We start from the raw sequence: 17,105 nt of genomic DNA, 5'->3' as shown, positions 1-17,105 counted from the left end.
CTCTTCTTTTACACCCCCACATAGCATGTGAAAATGTACCCATTGCCAACAGTCACATCTTTCCTACATTTTCTTTGGCACACACAATTTTCTTCTGTAAACACACAAAGTCTTCATATATGCATACTTAAAAAAAATTCCTACTACATGTTAGTTAAGCCTCTTCAGATTTAACAAGATACTAAGCTGCATTTGTGAAAGTGCAAGCCCTCTCAGCTACATTCATGGCACTTGCTACGTTCTATTATAAATAATCAACAGAAGGAAACAAAATGTTTCCCAAACATATTATGCATCTGCAAAACAATATAATAATCAGAAGGTAAAGGTTAAGAACAGCAGTTCAAAAAACCCCTTCTCAACCTCACAAAAAATAATGATCAGGAGGGTGACGTCAGAGCAGCCTTAAAATTTTCTCAGACTCTCCAAGAAATCAAATCTAGCATCACAGAAGGTTTTGCAAACATTTCTCAGAAGTAGCTCTTGGTTCTAGCAAAAACAGTCAGAAAAAGAACTTCAAATCCCCTCCCTAAAAGCCAAATTCAGAGGCACATAGCCAAAAATTAAGCTCAGAGGCTTCTCTACAAAGGCAGAAGTGACACGCACACACATCCAACAGGCAGAAAGAACACAAAATAAGAGTTGTTTTCCCAGTTTTAATGAATAGAGGTGCTGACTATAAAAGCAAACTGTGCACGCCGCAACAGACTCTCTAGCAAGACTCTCTACAAAGTTTTGAAGTATCCCTCTAAGCAACCAGTGCTGTTAGACCTTTTTATTCCTAGTGGGAGAAAGCTCTTGTTTAGCATGTTTTGTCTTTCTCGTGATTTATAAAAGAAGCAATTCTGAGTGTAACAAATGACACATCCCCACTTCCTAAATGAAAAAATAAATAAATAAAGCACAGATAAGTGTTGAAAAAAAAAAAAAATAAGCAACCAAACTAGCCCTGGTATCTGAAATAAACCCACCGAGACGGAAGAGGCGAGAGCGGGCGCAGCCGGCTCTGCTCCCGTGCCGGGCTCTCGGCCCGAGCCGCGCTGTCCCACCGGCCCTGCCCGACCCCCGGCCCCGCGTCCCCCCGGGAAGAACCGCAACCAGCAGCCGCAGCGGCCCGGCGCGGCCCCGCTCACCTCGGGCAGGCAGGGCCGGGCAGGGCAGGCAGGGCCGGGCAGGGCAGGCAGGGCAGCGCGACGGCCGCGGCGGGCCGGGCTGGCGGGCGGCGCTGGCGCTGCCGCGGCGCGCCCCGCGCTATAAGGCGGGTGGGCCGGGCCGGCAGCCCCGGTAGCCCCGCTCCGCCCCGGCAGCCCCGCTCCGCCCCAGCCACCGCCTCTCCGGGCGGCCCCGGGCCGGGGAGCGGTCCCCGGCGGCGGGCAGCGCGGGGCTGGGGGCGCCGAGCCGCGGTAGCGATTAGCCGCTACTAACTGCAGAGCTTCGCTTTTCTGTGTTTAATTTTATTCCCCCTCCCCACGCAGTTCCCCCGGCGGAGGGCACAGGCGCGGCACACAGCTCGTCTCCTAGTAACCGCCGCAGAGACCCCCAGGGTCGGCCCAGAGCCCCTCCGTCAAAAACCAAAATTACGCTGGCCAAGTGAAAACGGTGGTTGAAGAAGGGATGGCGTGGTCAGAGAGCTCAGTAAAACCAGCTGAAGTTACAGAAGAATACTGCTGGTAAATTTTCCCGAATTTTGCAATGAGGAAGGACGAGGAACTGAGCTGCAGCACAAGGTGATGAGAAAGCCCAGGCATGTGCTCCATCATCGGCATGTGTTTGGCATCTCCTGCGTAAGCCAGAGCTGCCACAACAGGGCCTGAAGTGGAAGCTGCAGCAGGACAACTGGTGAGACAGTACAGGACAGTGATGAGGGCAAACTCTTGGTTAATTGGCACGGACCTTACCAGGAACGGGTGAATCACTGAGAGATGTTAGGGCTGAGAGAGCTGTCTTCATCCAGTATCCAGTCAGCGGAATTTTAGCAATGCTTTCATCTGTGTGCAATTCTCCTATCTGGTAATAAACCACAGGATTTTAGAACATAGTTTTGAAAACATAGCTTAGGCACTGAATTCTTTCTGGTTCTTTTCCAGTCACAGGTACCAGACGAGCATGTCCTCATACCATTACAAAGGTAAATATACATGTATACAATATAAATGTAAAATGTATAATGTATAATATAAATATAAATGTATACAAAGAGTGTATACAGAAGTATACGCTCTTTTAGCCAGCCATAATCATGTAAGAAACAGCACTGTGCAACTTCTGGTAAAATTGCCAGAAACAGATTTCAGCAGGGCTTTTTTTCATGAGGAAAAAGAAACAGAATCCCTATAACACAGTGTTTGATCTGAGACAGAGGGGATCTAGAAGAGGTCACACAATATGAAGTAACCGGCTTTCTACATCAACCCCATGGTCACCTTCCAAAGTACCTTACCTCTCTGTTCCACACAAGATCCTACCACTTTGTAAGGTACACAGCAATAGGATTGATGACTTCTCCTGCTTCAAATATTAATTTTATTCCTGGAAATCTTTTCTCTTTCGCTTTGTGTGGCAAAACTGACTGTTTTTTCGAGGTGGAGGAGGATGAAGGAAAAGCACTACATAAGTAAACAGTGTTCAGAGCAATCTCCCCGTTCACATGGTCTGGGATTACAGCTGTGCTTTCCTTAAAAATTCAGCACTCATGAGTCACCATCCCTCTTCCCCTCTCTCCCTCTTCCCAAACAGAAATGCACACCCTATGGGAGATACATGACAAGGCATGTCCACAGTCATGAGGCTGGTTTTCAACACTAGACCATGGGCTTGGGGAACTGTCCATGGGAGTGGGCGTGTGTGTCCCCTGGTATCACAGTTAGGAAATGTGATTTTGCCTGCTGCTTTTTTCACCAGCTGCTGGAGACAAGAGAGGTTCCAGCCTCCCCCTAAATTCCAAGTTGCCTCCCTCCCCTCCTTTCCCTCAGCACAATTACTCATGCCCAGTTAATCATCTTCAGCACATGTGCCTACCTTGCCCTCTCTGTCCCCTGGCGCAGGGTGGCCGGCAGCAGGGTGGCATCGGCTCCTTCCCAGGATGCGGGCCGGGCTGGGAAGCCTCCTCAAGGCCACTGTTGTTGGGTTGGGCCAGCAAGGGGCACCTCACAGGTGGGAGGAGGGCAGGAGTGGTCCAGAGTGCGGGGCTCTCCTGCCTCTCCCCTTTCCTGCTGGCTGGTCCCCTGCTTACTCAGACACAGCTCTGGGCTGTTGAAGTCCTGACAGGGAAAAAACAGAAGGATTTCTTGATAGCATAGCATCATCATACAACTTTTCATTCATTTAAAGTATTGAAAGTACAATTACTTACACAATTTGAGTCAAGGAAATGAGCGTGTAGGGGGGAAATGTATCAGCTAACGTGATTCATTAGTAACGGTGGGTGATACACAATCCTGCGCAGCAGCAAGGATGAGGTGGCTTGAACACCACTTAAATAATTAGATGGGTGCTGGTACTCGACATAGGGCAAATACTGCCCATGTCTATTAGAAAGGCATGAATTAGTCTAGGGCAGCTCCACACATGGCAAAGGCAATCCTGATTACCAATTTTGGCTTCTGGACTGGCTTTTGGAACTATTTAATCTAAAAGATATGGTTGGCACAAGCACAAAGAGCGTAGGCTGGACATGAATGAACTGTGCCTGGAAATTAGAAGCAGGCACTTAGTGATTAGAGAAATGAGATTGTAGCAGAGAATAATAGGAGGAAAAATACCCTTAACTCCTTGAATATGTGGCATATTAAGTATGCTTCAGTCCAGAGTGCTCCACTGCACTTTATGTTCTCATGTCCAGTCGCAATCCTGACTGGAAATCAAGCAATGCAACACCAATGTGCCAAACCAAAAGCCTGTGATCTGCCTTTCACTTAAAGCTGTTTACTATACAAGATACAGTCATTCTATTTTATAAGATCAATTTTTTCATACCACGTATCTGACAAGTTATTGTGTGCCCTCACTATCTTAATCATCTGTAATTTTGAATCATACTTCAGATGAGTTCTGTTCAGTTTGCAAAGCATAGGAATTGAGGACATCTTTGCCGTTCTCAGATAAATCATAGCAGCAAGACCAGGGGAAAAACAAATGGTCATAAACAAACAAATCTCCCTCTGTGGTTAGGGTTTAGAATTCAGTTAATGCTAATTACAGATACAAATAACCTTGCAAATACTTTACAGAGATTTGAAATAATAAAAACAAAGTCCCAAATCGCCATATAGTCATCATTAACGCAGTGTAGTAAAAGTAGCACTAACACAACCTTCTCAACAAGAACTGCATCAAATATCTTTCCATCTTTCCCTCAGGGGGAAGATTTAGCCCCCAGACTTAGTTATCAAACAGAGCATTCTCAACAGTAGAGTAGGGTGAGAAATGAGTTCCAGAGCCTCACAGCCAAACTTGGGACACTATGTCATGGACAAGGAGAAGTCAGCTCCAGGTTGTAATCACCTCCCATTTTGTACTCCTAGAAGGTGTACCAAAACCCTAACAAACAGGTATTGTTTAACTCTTAATTTGGCCAGCTGGCTATTTCACTTGGCTAGTGATACACTGAGAGCTGTCATGAGCTGGCCTTTAGCAGGCTTATCTTCTTATCTCCTCCCATGATTTAGGTGAAATTTAGTTGTCTTTATTAGGAAGCAATGGACTTCATACCAGTGCAGGAATCACCCGTGAACAGTTTGGCAGAAGGCATAATCCATCTAGTCACTGAAGATAATTTTTTCTCTTGACTAGCATGTCTTCAGGTTCCACTCCTTCTAAAGAAAGATTATGCTTATAATAAGCAGAGGAATCTTTTAATGCATGAAATCAGACAGAGGCTAGACAGTTACCAAATATTTTAGGGTCAGTCAGGTTGTCTGTCCATTGGTCCCAAGCCAGTCACCTAATATTCAGCTCTCAAACCTGTTCTTTCAGATCACTCGTCTTCCCAGTCAAAAGCATATTTTTTTACTTCAGGAAAAATAATGTGTATGGATTGTGCTGAAGTGGAAACACAGAAAAGCTGAGCTTTTCAGCAAGGTAAGCTCCATTGAAATTGTGGTGTTTTAAGACCAGCATGTCTTCTGTGTGTTTTTACTTCACATGCAATAGGCATCCTTAAAATAACCCAAACCCCATTCTAGTAGGAAAACAAGGCCTTAAAGAAGAACTGTTTACTCTGTCATTTGCTTTTTATTTTGTAAATACTGACAACCTATCAGAAATATTCTCTTCTGCTCCCTCTTCAGTTAGCAACTTCTATCACTTACTCCTGTTATCATTTACTCTCAATCGTTATCACATGTTGCCTCACTGACCACTCTATTTGCCCAGCTGCTCCATGAAGACTCACATCCTCAAGCTGCCTCAGCCTCTGTCCTCCCTGAAAGCTTCACCTATATTTTCAGTTGATGCCCTAGCAGACTCAGCATTGCATTCACCATCAGGCCTATTTGCCATAAGAAGTCAAGAAGCCAGCTTCATTTCTGTTCTTTACAGGGATCCACATGTGAGCTTGTGCCAAGTTTTGCATTATGCATGCTGGAGGGTCAGGCCAGGAACTGATATGCAAAGAGCATTAACATTTGAAGACAAGATGCAGCATCACAGCTGAAGTTTCCTTTCTAAGGTACAGTGTATTACGGAGAAGTTAATCCACAAGAGCGATGCAGGGCACAAAGCAATCATTAAGCACTGAACAGTGGTTACCCTTGTGAGTGTACAAACTACAGCATGCCACCAGAGACACCAACGCACTACGCCTCACTAGCATACAGCATTGAACTGGGAAACTACTTTTTGGAATACAAAATATAAAAGCAGCTGCTTAACAAACATATTACTATGGCATTTATACAGATTTCCAATTTTAAAGTGGAACGGAGATCAAACTGACTCATATTTTACTATTTCTGACAAATGTCATGATCAAAAGATGGCTGCTAGTTAACCAGTCAGACTACTAAGCCAGTCTTTGACAAATGTAGCATATATATCATGTTGTGTTATCTGCTGTTATTTAAATACATTTGTTTTACCACACACTGGATGATAATATTCATCATTCACAAGGATGAATAATGATGATAATGATCACATAATTCATAATTATGACATGCTGATAGATAGTTATAGCAAAAAAACGAAAACGGAAGCTATGGTCTCTCCAAATGAACACGGAGCAAAATCTTTATTGTGAAAAAGAGCCTACAAAACAATTCTATCACACAAGTTGTTTTCATGACCTGCCTCAATAGATGGCAACTGCCTGGAGGAAAACCACAAACATCGAGTGTGTGGACAGCAGCAACCTGAACGCATGACAACTGTAGCTGTCAGGAGCTGAAATACAAAGGCTGGCGATTTTCATGGGCAGCTTATGGTAATATGTTCCTTATTCCCTCACTATCTGCCCGTCTTCAGAATACACACCATTCTCCTCTTTTCCCAGTTCGTTTATTCTGTTTAGATCTCAAACTGCACACAGAGGTCATGTCTGTGCTTAAACTTTACATCCTGCAAAGAGCTCTGTTCATGATCAGTTGATTCTCTGTGATAAAACTGGTATAAATATCTTTATACCTGTGTGATAGCTGTGATTAAACTGGTATAAATATCTTTACATCCCTAGGGCTGAGATTACTATCTCTTTTGGAAAAAGACTGGCTCTTACTAGCTGCATGAATTGCCTGGACAGCTAGATTCTTCCAAAATGCTTGTAAATGCAACATCCTGCACCGCAAGAAAAAACTGTCAACAACTGGATTTTTTTTAGTGAAAAAATTATCAGATAAAAATTCCCATGGTGCTAGAACTATTAAGTGAAAGAAAACAGAGATGGAAAAGAATATGATGGAGAGAGATCAGTACAAGACTCCAAAGTTCTAGCATCTAGAGGATTCTCTGTACTTCTATATACAGAAATTTGCAGTGGAAACAGTCCATGTAACGAGATACTATTTCCTACACCAGGGAGAGAAAAATGCATTCTCCCAGCTACATTTCTTAATGTATGATTACTTGTTCCAATCTACAAGACACAACTAAAGGCACACTCCTTGTCTGCATCTCTGTCCTCGTTTTCTCTTAAAAAACAATGGATATAAAATCTCATGTATACATTATCTCAAGTTTTCTGAAAACTAACAATGGCAAGTTAGATCTGGTGAAACAAGGGTGTTTTCACAGGCTAGCAAGGCTGCCACTCTTGAAAGTCTGCCAGGTTTAAATATTTAATGATTAGACATGGCATTCATCCTCCTAATCAATACTTTTTTTAGATACAAGTCTGAAGAGTCTCAGAAAGTGCAATCAGGCAGTGCTGGAGACCTGCAGAGGCTTCTCACACCAAACACTAAATAGCTACACTTGCTAGGAAATGAATAGGGGAGGCAGAATTCTCTGCCCTGTTCCATTAGAGGCACAATGAAGCCATAAAAGGGGTAGATTGCCTTGAAAGAAATTGGCTTTTATAAAGCCTTTTCTTTATGTCTTTCATGTTGGTGGCATTTTTTACTTAGAATTAAATGAAATGGAAACTTTTACAAAGTTGAAATAGGCAAAATTCTTTCTTGGAAGGCAGTGAACAGGTATAAGTTCCACATGTGCAGAAGAACATTAAAGAGATGTCTGCTTACAGACCTGGCACATACAAACCAGGCAGTGGATGCATGTAGAAGTATGCATGGGGTTTGGGTTTGGCCAGGCAGTAGGCTACACCATTTGTTTTAGAACCACATGGAGTATGTGTGGGCTGATGTAATATAAGAAATATAAGTGACAGAAAGTCAGAAAAGTGTGTCTGAAGTCACCTGAAGGACTTGAGTATTTTCAGCCAAATGCTTCTCCTTTCCTGATTGGGGTTCCTAACCCTCCCTCCCTTCAGGAGCCCAATATTTATCCCATTCCTTTCTGTAAAACAATAGCCAGAGGAAGGTTGGTGTTTCTCCCTTATTTAGTAGCTGAAGGGACAGGACACTCAAGCTGAACGTGGGAACCTCCAACTAAGGTGATTCCCAGAGGAGACAAGACCAGTCTCTCAACTGGTCTCTGTTGGCCCAAATAGACTGTGCAAGTCATCTTGAGTACTGGACTCCCCTCATCAAGAAAATTCCCCTTATCAGTAGACCGATACTGTAATTCCTTCACAACTGGATTCATAAAAATCATATTATTCTTAGCAAAAGGAACTGCATCAACAAAGAGCTCCAAGACTGAAGACCACATAGATCCACAAGAGACACACATGCCAGATGTAGGCTCAAATCAGTTCAGACAGAGGGAATGGACTAAACCCTACTTCTCCCATATCTTTGGTGAAGTGCTGACATCTTTTATTGCAGAGAATAGTTCCTAGGAAATTATTTTGCTCTGACTGAAGCCAATAATAAAATTTCTATTGTCTCTCAATGAGATCCAAGCAAGGCTAATAATGAATTCAACAGCTAGAGAAAAAAATTTGTGAGGATGGCAATGTTAACAGATAATGATGCTCTCTACCCTTGCATTTCTTTTATGGGCCCCATGGATGTAAGTTGAACTGTGATTGATAGCTCATTAGCACAGCTTTCCTTTGGGCCCAGAGTTTTATACTCTGTACTTGACACTTAGATCATGATGCAAATATTCATGTCTAAACAATAGAAGGGGTTTATTCTGTGATGACTCAAAGGGCATCAAAAATTGGTTTGAAAGAATTCTGTTTTGCAGGAAGAGGTGAATGATGTATACAAGGATGAAAACCTCTCTTTACAGAGCAACAGGATTGATCTGGCTTATTATACCCACCCAATAAACAGTGGTGCTGTTGTTTTTTTTAACTGCACTTGTCCTTATGAAAGAAGCTTGTTTATGCTTTCCATAATGTTCACAGGTTCTTTTTATGGCACTTCATATTTCTCTACTGCACAACAGAATAAAGACTAGGAAAAAACATAGCTGTGCTTTATTTCAGAGTGCTGTACAATAAAGACTATTATACAGTCCTTTGGTTTAAGTCCAGGACAGTGACAACTGATGTCCTCTTTTTGCAAGGAGATGAATAGGATGAGCTGATAAAGGTGAACATGCTTAAATATGAATGTACAGTCCTCAGAGAGTGCTTTTAGAGATCAGATACCTGATAAGAAAGTAGGTATTAGTTTATTGGGATGGAAAATGCATGGGGACATTAGCAGTCATGTTCTTGTATAACTGCACACTTCGCCATTTAAACTGCTGCTGCATCCACCGTGGAGGAAATCTTTCCAATCATTGTATGAAGAGTGTCCCAATATAACAAACCATCTAAGCTTGTAAGTCAATAGTTAGTTGAATGCACGGGAGTACTGCACTGCACAGGTAATGCACTGAGTGAGTACAGATGTGTTTACTTTCTGTATTTCATGTCAGCAGAAACATTCATATAAGGTACAGGAAAATGTAAACAATCCACGGTGCAAAGAATTCAATGTACTTTCTGCAAGACTGTGTACTGGATAAGACAACGCTGACAGAGAACTTGACAATTAGAAAAGTGAATAAAAAGCATCCATCTAAATTTGAATCTTCATCCTGAGATCAAATACTGGAAAAACTGCTCAAAAATGTTGGGGGTGGAGGGGCCAAGAACAAATCAAAATCTTCTGTACAAATCTGAAGGATAAAGGGAGTAGTGACTGCCCCACAGTCATTACTGGGGGAAGGATCTAGAACAACTGTGAGGCTGCTGTGGCTCATCCAGAAAACTAATCAGTTACTTGAATTGGTGCCTCCTAAGGTCAGTACTTACTAAGTTGCACTGTGTTAGTATGACCTTGTTTCTGCAGAAGCTATTACAGCACCAATGAGCTACTATTTTTCAGAAGAGTGGGCTGATTACAGTTATTCTCGGCTCTGATTAGCCAGATAGGCCCTTGTGATGATGTTAAACATACCACATTTCCCAACAATGACCATGATCTCATCATCAAGAGGAAATACTTTCCAACCCTTTTGTTTTGAACAGATACAGCAAACAAGAAGTACTCAGCTACCTTGCTCCCAGTCTTTTGCCATCCACTTCACTACTTCCTGCCTATGCCTATTTTGGGAGAGAACTGTTTAAGAAAATTGCTTCTTCAAAAGTTCAGCTTTCGCTTACACAGGCAGCTTGAGCCTTCTGTATCTCACTGGCTCCTCCCTCCTCCTACCCCCATGGTGGGGGAAAGGGCAGCAGGAAAAGGAGGATTAAAGCAAGAGTGTTCACAACATCTGCTTCTTTTAGTTACTGCCTTTCCTTCCTTTTAACTAAGGGCTATTTTTCATAGCACAGAGAAATAGTTCATGAGAATTCTCTCTGTAGTGACAGCCTGGGGTCCTTTGTCAGGGGGAACTGGGGATGCAGGTGCAGACATCACAGTAGTATTTTTTTTGTTCTTTAAACTGACAATTCCAGGTGCCTGATTCCATTAGTTATTTGAGGAGAGTTAACCCCTGGCTCTGTATTTTTGAAAAAAACCCAAAGAATTTCACGCAGGCCAAAAATTTCCCGTTGTTTTCAGAAAATTTGGAGGCATTAATGCAACATTAAAAAAAAAAAAAAAAGGATGAATTCCTGTTTGTACAATAAATGTCAGGACAGGAGGATTTTGTGTTTGTATCACACTAGCGTATGAAATGGGAAAATAAGAAAGATCTTTGCACAAAGCTGGTAGCCTAAAAATGGTTGTGGTTTCTGCTTATGATGAGCTTCAAGTAGGTGGAAACTGTGGTGCAGAAATGTCACGTCTTTGTTCTTTTCTTAGGGAATATTGCATTTTTTTTATGCCAACATCATGGCAGCTGACAAGGAAAAGGCCAAGATAAGGGTACTCTGATCAGGGAATTTTCTATACTTACTCTCCTTCCACCACTCATATTTCCTCAGGGGGGAAAAAAAAATCAGTGAGAAAGTATAACAAATTCCCAGATACATTGTTTGAATTAAATTATATTTTTTAAAAGGAAATCAACTGAACACTTCCTACTAGTTCATCAGGTCAGTTTCCACCCCATCCATCTCATTTTACAGCCATATAGCTGTTTGCAGGTGTTTAATTCCTTTCTGTTAATCTCTAAATATCTTTCGACTCTGGAAAAGATTTCACAGTAAGTCTATAGATAGGCACTCCTGTACGATAATGTTCAAGAACAATAACCCCATAGGCATACATACTCAGTTTTATATGCATTAATGATGAAGACAGCTTCAAGAGAGATGTTTTACAACCTTAAACCTCAAGAAAACAGAGAAAATACACATGAAGCAGAAACACTTACCAGCTATGATTTTTTCAGAATGACACTGTATTCAGTTCAATTATGGATTAAGATGATCCCAGGACTTACTCCAGTTTCAGCTGAAGTAAACAGGCGTGTTCTCACCAGAAGAATCAATGTCACACATAAAAAGCACCAAAGAAAGAACAGGGCTCCTGTTCTTCTCTAGTGTTCCGCTATGTATCAGAGGTGTATCCAGGTGACAACAGTAATGCAGTACTCCTCTTTGCTTCTTTTTAAAATATTCTCCTGCTAAAGACAGTAGTTTTTCCATTAATCCTCCACCTGCAGCCTCAAATGCCAGACTGACAGACTAGAATTTGCTGTATGAAGGATGCTTTTATTAATCATATAAATCTTTGTATGTGGTGCAATATTTAGCCCAGCCACATAAATGTTTCAGTGGGCATGACAGACAAAATCTTAAGGCTGACACAGAATGAAGTGCTCACTGAAGTCATTACAGTGAGCAATGAGGTGATTTCCCACTCTGATGTTAAACCGGCTGCAATTGCACCAATGCTGTCATTCAACAGCCTCTGGCAATACCACCTCAGTAATAGGTTTAGACAGCTTAGTTTAATTACTGTTAATAGTTTGTATCTTAAATTCTGCATCATGACAAAGATGTTTTATGCCAAATACAATGTTCCATTTGGTGCAATCTATATTTTTCAATTCAGTTCATGTTTGTTTTGAGCTGATTCAAAGTAAAATTGTTTTCAATTTTTCACTTTGTCCATGCTATTGAAAAAACAGCCCTTCAGCCTTACCACTCTGTTGCCAGGTACCAAATTGTTCACTGATGGCTTACAGACTCAGTTATTCTTTTGAAGAAATTGGCGAGTCTCAAATTTCACTGTTGTTTGAAGTTATTCACAATCTATTCATGACAAAAAGAAAAAAACCCCAGATATTAATTGCATTTTCAAGTTCACAATTATTTACTCATGCGCTTTCATAACAAAGCAAAATGTGCTGACAAAACTGACTTACAAATAAAGAAATTTAAACTTGACAGTGTTTAGATACCCTATCAACACCTGTTCTTTAAAACTAGGAATCAACAGAAACATTGTATGGTCATGGGTTGCAGCATTCACTCTCCTAATTTTCCTTAATTTGGTAAAGATATTCAGTGTGTATTCCAGCTTTTCAGACCATCATGTGGGAGAACTCAGAAGGAAGATCTTTCAGCTTAAATAGCAGAAGAGTTTGAATTGGCCAGCTCACAGCTCATTATGTGAACAACAGCCATGCTGAACATACAAGACTCCTTCTCTTCGCATCCCAGGCCACAGACTGATGCGGTTTTTCCATCTTCTCAAACTACCCACATTTCTCTGCTCTTTAAGTACTGTGCTCTTGCTGGAGCAGAAGATCTGGGTGCTGCCAGTTATTTGGTACAGAGAGTAAAAGAATCAGTATGTTTTCTGTGGAGAAAAGGAGAGCGAGAGAGAGCACAGGAGTAATGTCCCTTTGACAAGGCAGCTTCACAGCTTTGATGTTTCCTCTCTCTCCTTTTCTCTTTTTAATTAACTACATGGCTACTCTTTCCACAGAGCCTGAAAAACACTCTTGCACTAGAGCAGCCTTGGTATTATTTTTGGGCTTCTCATGTTGCTCTGTAAGTCTAGTCTATACCAGTGTTCTTCAGTCTGTGGCCTGCTGAGATACTATGGACTATTTCTTAAAGTAACAGAGAAAAGTAAGATATTGTCAGTTAGTGCAAATTCACTGTCCCAGGGCCAAGAGCTCAGTGATCTCCCAGTCACAAGAACTGGGAAGCCACCAGGCCAGGACATCTCAATTTCTGCTGATGCTCTGTACTACTGTCAGGCCTTTCGTAGTCAGCATCACCGGACCAGGTAAACATTTACTCTGCAACTATCACACACCATGTTCCCGCCTTCTAAAAGATTTAAAAGCTCACTAGCAGGCAGTGACTTTTGTTTAAACATGCCTATCTTGTGGCTCCATTTTGGACTGAGAAACTGCTTCCGTTGGTTTTCCCTTAGGGGCTCCACTTACAGTAAACACAATTAAGGCTAAACACATTATCTATTGTACATCATCATTAGAAACTGCCTTTTGCTTTTAGTGTTGTCTGTTCTAGACACAAGCCATCCCTCAGTGATTAGAATGTTGCAGCTCTACACCTAAAACCCCTTTTAAATTTAAGTGGTGGACAGGAGTAGATGCTGCAGATTCTAAAACACAGTACAATGACATTACTCAAGAAATGGTCCAAAAGATTTTAAATCCTGTTCCAAATTTAAGCCGGAAAGGCTGCACTACTACTAGCTAGCTCAGAAGGGAGACTGGTGGTACAGGGTTCCCAGCAATGTAGAAACCCATCTTTGCATTTTCCTTCTGCATCAGCCTTGTTTTTATGGTCACAGTGAGTGACTTTGTCAGGAGTATGTGTAAAAGGCCTAAGTCAACACTTCCTGGCTTTGCCTTAAAAGTGACTTTTGCTCTCCAAGGATGACAGCAGGACAGGGTACTGATAAACCATCCTTCCAGATTAACTGAGAAGGACATAATTTTTCACACTTGTGTGTTTTGAGTACATGCTGGTTTAGTTTCACTACTTCCCCTGCATAGACAGACATATGCTAGGAACACACCTCCTTCCATCAGATCTCATTACAGTCTTTCCTTATTAGAGAATCAGAGGGAGGATCCAAATCTGAATGCTCCAACTCTGGATCACTCCGGTGTCTCCTCCCTCACAGAACTATTGAAATATCCAGAAGTACCTTCCTAAACTGTAAACATGAAGATCTAACAGTAGGCTGTTCGGATCTGTAAAGCTGCTCTTCATTTTCTTAGTCTCTCTTTCTCTCTTCCTGCCCTCCACACTCTGCTTTTCCCTGCCAAAGCCCTGTGCCGTGGCCCAATGCAAGAACACTGTTAAAGAGCAGAGCAGTGAGCTGACGAGATCAGACAGGATGTGGCTGATCAGCCCATGCAAAAGCACTGATGAGGTAACATCTGGGGCTTTCTCTGCTGTCAGTCATGTAATTTGGTTTTTGTCGATTCTGCTGATTAATGCCATTACAACAATCCAGAGACAGGTTGCAAGGGCAGATGGGAAAGTGTCACAGCTGACAGATGGGAAAAAAAAAAAAAAGAGAGAAAAGAAAAAGTAGTATTTCTGGGCTTCTCATTGCACTGGCCTGTCTGACTGCTACAGGAAATTATTAGCCATTTTACTACAAGCCACTGAGAGCAGCACTCAAACAGCAGCACAGCAAGAGAAATACTTGTATTTACTCTGCAGAAAAAACTGTATTTCACAACAATGACACTGGCTGATCTATTAATCATTCATTTGACCATTTCTTGAGAAATAAAATTAATTTGCAAGAGTTAATGAGAGACAGAACAGTGCAAAGTATTTCCACAGGTACATAATCTAACTTACTCTTGCTTAATTATTATTTTTTGAGAAGAAACACTCCCACTCCAGCCAGGGCTGCTTGAGAGAAGCATGCTGTGTTCAAATTAACCTGCTCTCTGATCTGTCACTTGCATGAATTCCTTATGCTCCAAAAGTGAAACCATTTGGTTAGGAGCACCAGTGTGTCTTTTGATCCTTCAGTACATAATCACTGAGCATCTTGTCTGTCAGAAATACAAGAAGCAAATAGATCACCTCATGTACAGTAGTGAAATCCTCTTAAAACCAGTGCCTAGTAAAAGATTTTGCCATATCCCTCTGCTCACAATCCTTATTTGCCCACAGATGTAAGGCAGGCAGCAGAGACATTCTTGATTGATTTTCTGCATAGAAAATACTGCTCTCTGGAATGATCATTAATTAGTGACTACTTCCCAGTTAAAGCAGGGGGCAGGTGTGTGTATACTGGGACCATTACCTAAGCATTTCGTTTTTAGCTGAAGAGGGATCAGAAGAGGACTGAAGACAGGTGTTGGGAGTGGGACTGGGCTGCTCAGCCGTGACTCAAAGCCAGGGAGCCCTCCTCAGGACTCTGCTTCAACTCAAATCACTCCTGAGTAACAGCTTCAAACTCCAGCGTAGCACAACTTGCTGCAGCTGACTCATGTCAGCATTTCATGCTGAAGCAGTTCCCTGTGTCTTCTTTTTTCAGCCTAACAACTCAAAAACACTTAAAAAATAAAAATGACATTACAGAGCTTCAGAGACTTCAAAACTAAGCTAAAGCGCATGACTGGAATACTCAGCTTGTGTTCAAGGTACCCTATGCTGGTAAAAAGACATCTTCATCTCTCTGATACTGCCTCCTAACAACACTCATGCAAAACAACTAGTTTTTGTTGTGCTATGCTGGTGTTACCTCCATCTGCTGAAAGACTCACCAGGAAAAGAAACAAGGAGTTTAGAGCACAATGACATTTTCTTTGGCTTATTTTTTATCTTCTCTTTTTCTTTCTATACAAATGCACACACAGAGACAACCAGGATGATTCCCAGTTCCTGCACTTACTGGACTAACTGTTGGTCAATGCTGGTCATTAGGTGGCAGTTTTCAATTCTTTTACTATCACCAAACAAAGGGATGTTTAATGGTGCTCTCAGTAAGCCAGAACAGTTTACTGTTCAAGTGAATGACATGGTAGCCCAGCCAGCTAGGTACCAAGGATGGTACACTGTGCACAGGCAGAATACTTGTCACTTCATGCCAAAAAAGAAAGTGTATCAGTATGGTTTTTACTTTACCATAGTGATCACAACTAGTAACCTCTCCAGGGTACATGACTTCTTTTTCATGTCATCATGCCTGCAGAATAAGGATTGCATTAAAAAGGGTAGAATTTTAGCAGTTAAATAGGATTGAAACCCGAAATAGCAGAAAATTGCTTTAAATTACTCCACTGAGCACAAATGACTTGTAAATTCAGGAGGGACATACACCAACGTAAGGACGTGTTTTCACAGCCTGACAGGAGAGCGTTAAGCAAGTTCTACAGTACAGCAAGTACCTTAACAACCATCCTACTTACAGCTGATTTCAGGATAATTCCCTCTCTGATCTCCTGTACTACTTCTGCACACCTTTAACTCTCTAAGTTCCTCTTGGCATAGTTCCAGATAGAGACTGATAAACATTTGAACATTGCTGGACAACGGTTTCAGGAAATCATTTGAGGCAGAGGACTCTAACTTCCTCTACAGTGACCTAGCACGTCTTTTGTTTCCATCAAGAAAAGCACTGCATATAAAGTAGATGGGATCATTTTCATTAGTAAGGACTCGATACCTCAGCCGCTGCTCAAGGCTCAAGGATAGGCTCATTGAGATGTGAGAGGGCTGTGGGAGCAAGTCCAAAAATAGCTTTAAAGGTATGTAAATTATAAGGAACAGGATTATGGAGGACTGTAGGCCCCAGCCCCAAATTCGGTCAGGAAAAAAAACCCCTTCATTCTGTCCCAATACAGATATTTGAATGGCGTATTTTGAACTCAGCAGTGGAAAGGATTCATAGCTTTCAAATGGTAGTCTTCATGTAACACATAGTGAAACAAGATACTGGATTAAAGACTATTTGTGAGTGACCATTAATAAGCAATACTGTTACTTCTTATATTTTTGATGGAATGAATGGTAAAAGATCTAAGTAGATGGCTCTGGGGTTTTGTGGGCTTTTTGGAGTTTTGTTTGTTTTTGTAATTCTGCAATTTTGTTAATTATTCTGTAAAATCACTTAGAAGCAGACATTTCAGGATAGCAAATATGAATACATTTAAACATGAGGCTTTTAGAAGTGAGAAAGAGACCTGACAGATTTGTATTTGTTTTG

At 41.6% G+C, this 17,105-nt stretch overlaps 1 protein-coding gene across 4 annotated transcripts in view; it reads right to left on the bottom strand.

Annotated features, from left to right (window-relative positions):
* CARHSP1 (calcium regulated heat stable protein 1) overlaps positions 1-17,105 on the bottom strand; it is a 73,277-nt gene that overhangs the window by 34,987 nt on the left and 21,185 nt on the right. For 2 of the 4 annotated variants that reach the window (XM_074886147.1, XM_074886149.1), the window contains 4 exons: positions 12,131-12,199; positions 11,317-11,568; positions 3,019-3,260; positions 1,899-2,007 (listed from right to left, as the gene is read on the bottom strand). The gene's annotated coding sequence lies outside the window, so the exon portion shown is untranslated. Of the gene's footprint in view, positions 1-971; positions 1,243-1,898; positions 2,008-3,018; positions 3,261-11,316; positions 11,569-12,130; positions 12,200-17,105 lie in introns of those variants that run through there. The other 2 variants (XM_074886148.1, XM_074886151.1) reach the window with 2 other exon arrangements.

Source organism: Strix uralensis, chromosome 16 (assembly GCF_047716275.1).
Source record: "Strix uralensis isolate ZFMK-TIS-50842 chromosome 16, bStrUra1, whole genome shotgun sequence".
NCBI classification, from domain to species: domain Eukaryota; kingdom Metazoa; phylum Chordata; class Aves; order Strigiformes; family Strigidae; genus Strix; species Strix uralensis.
This window is presented reverse-complemented; position numbering and strand designations above follow the sequence as displayed.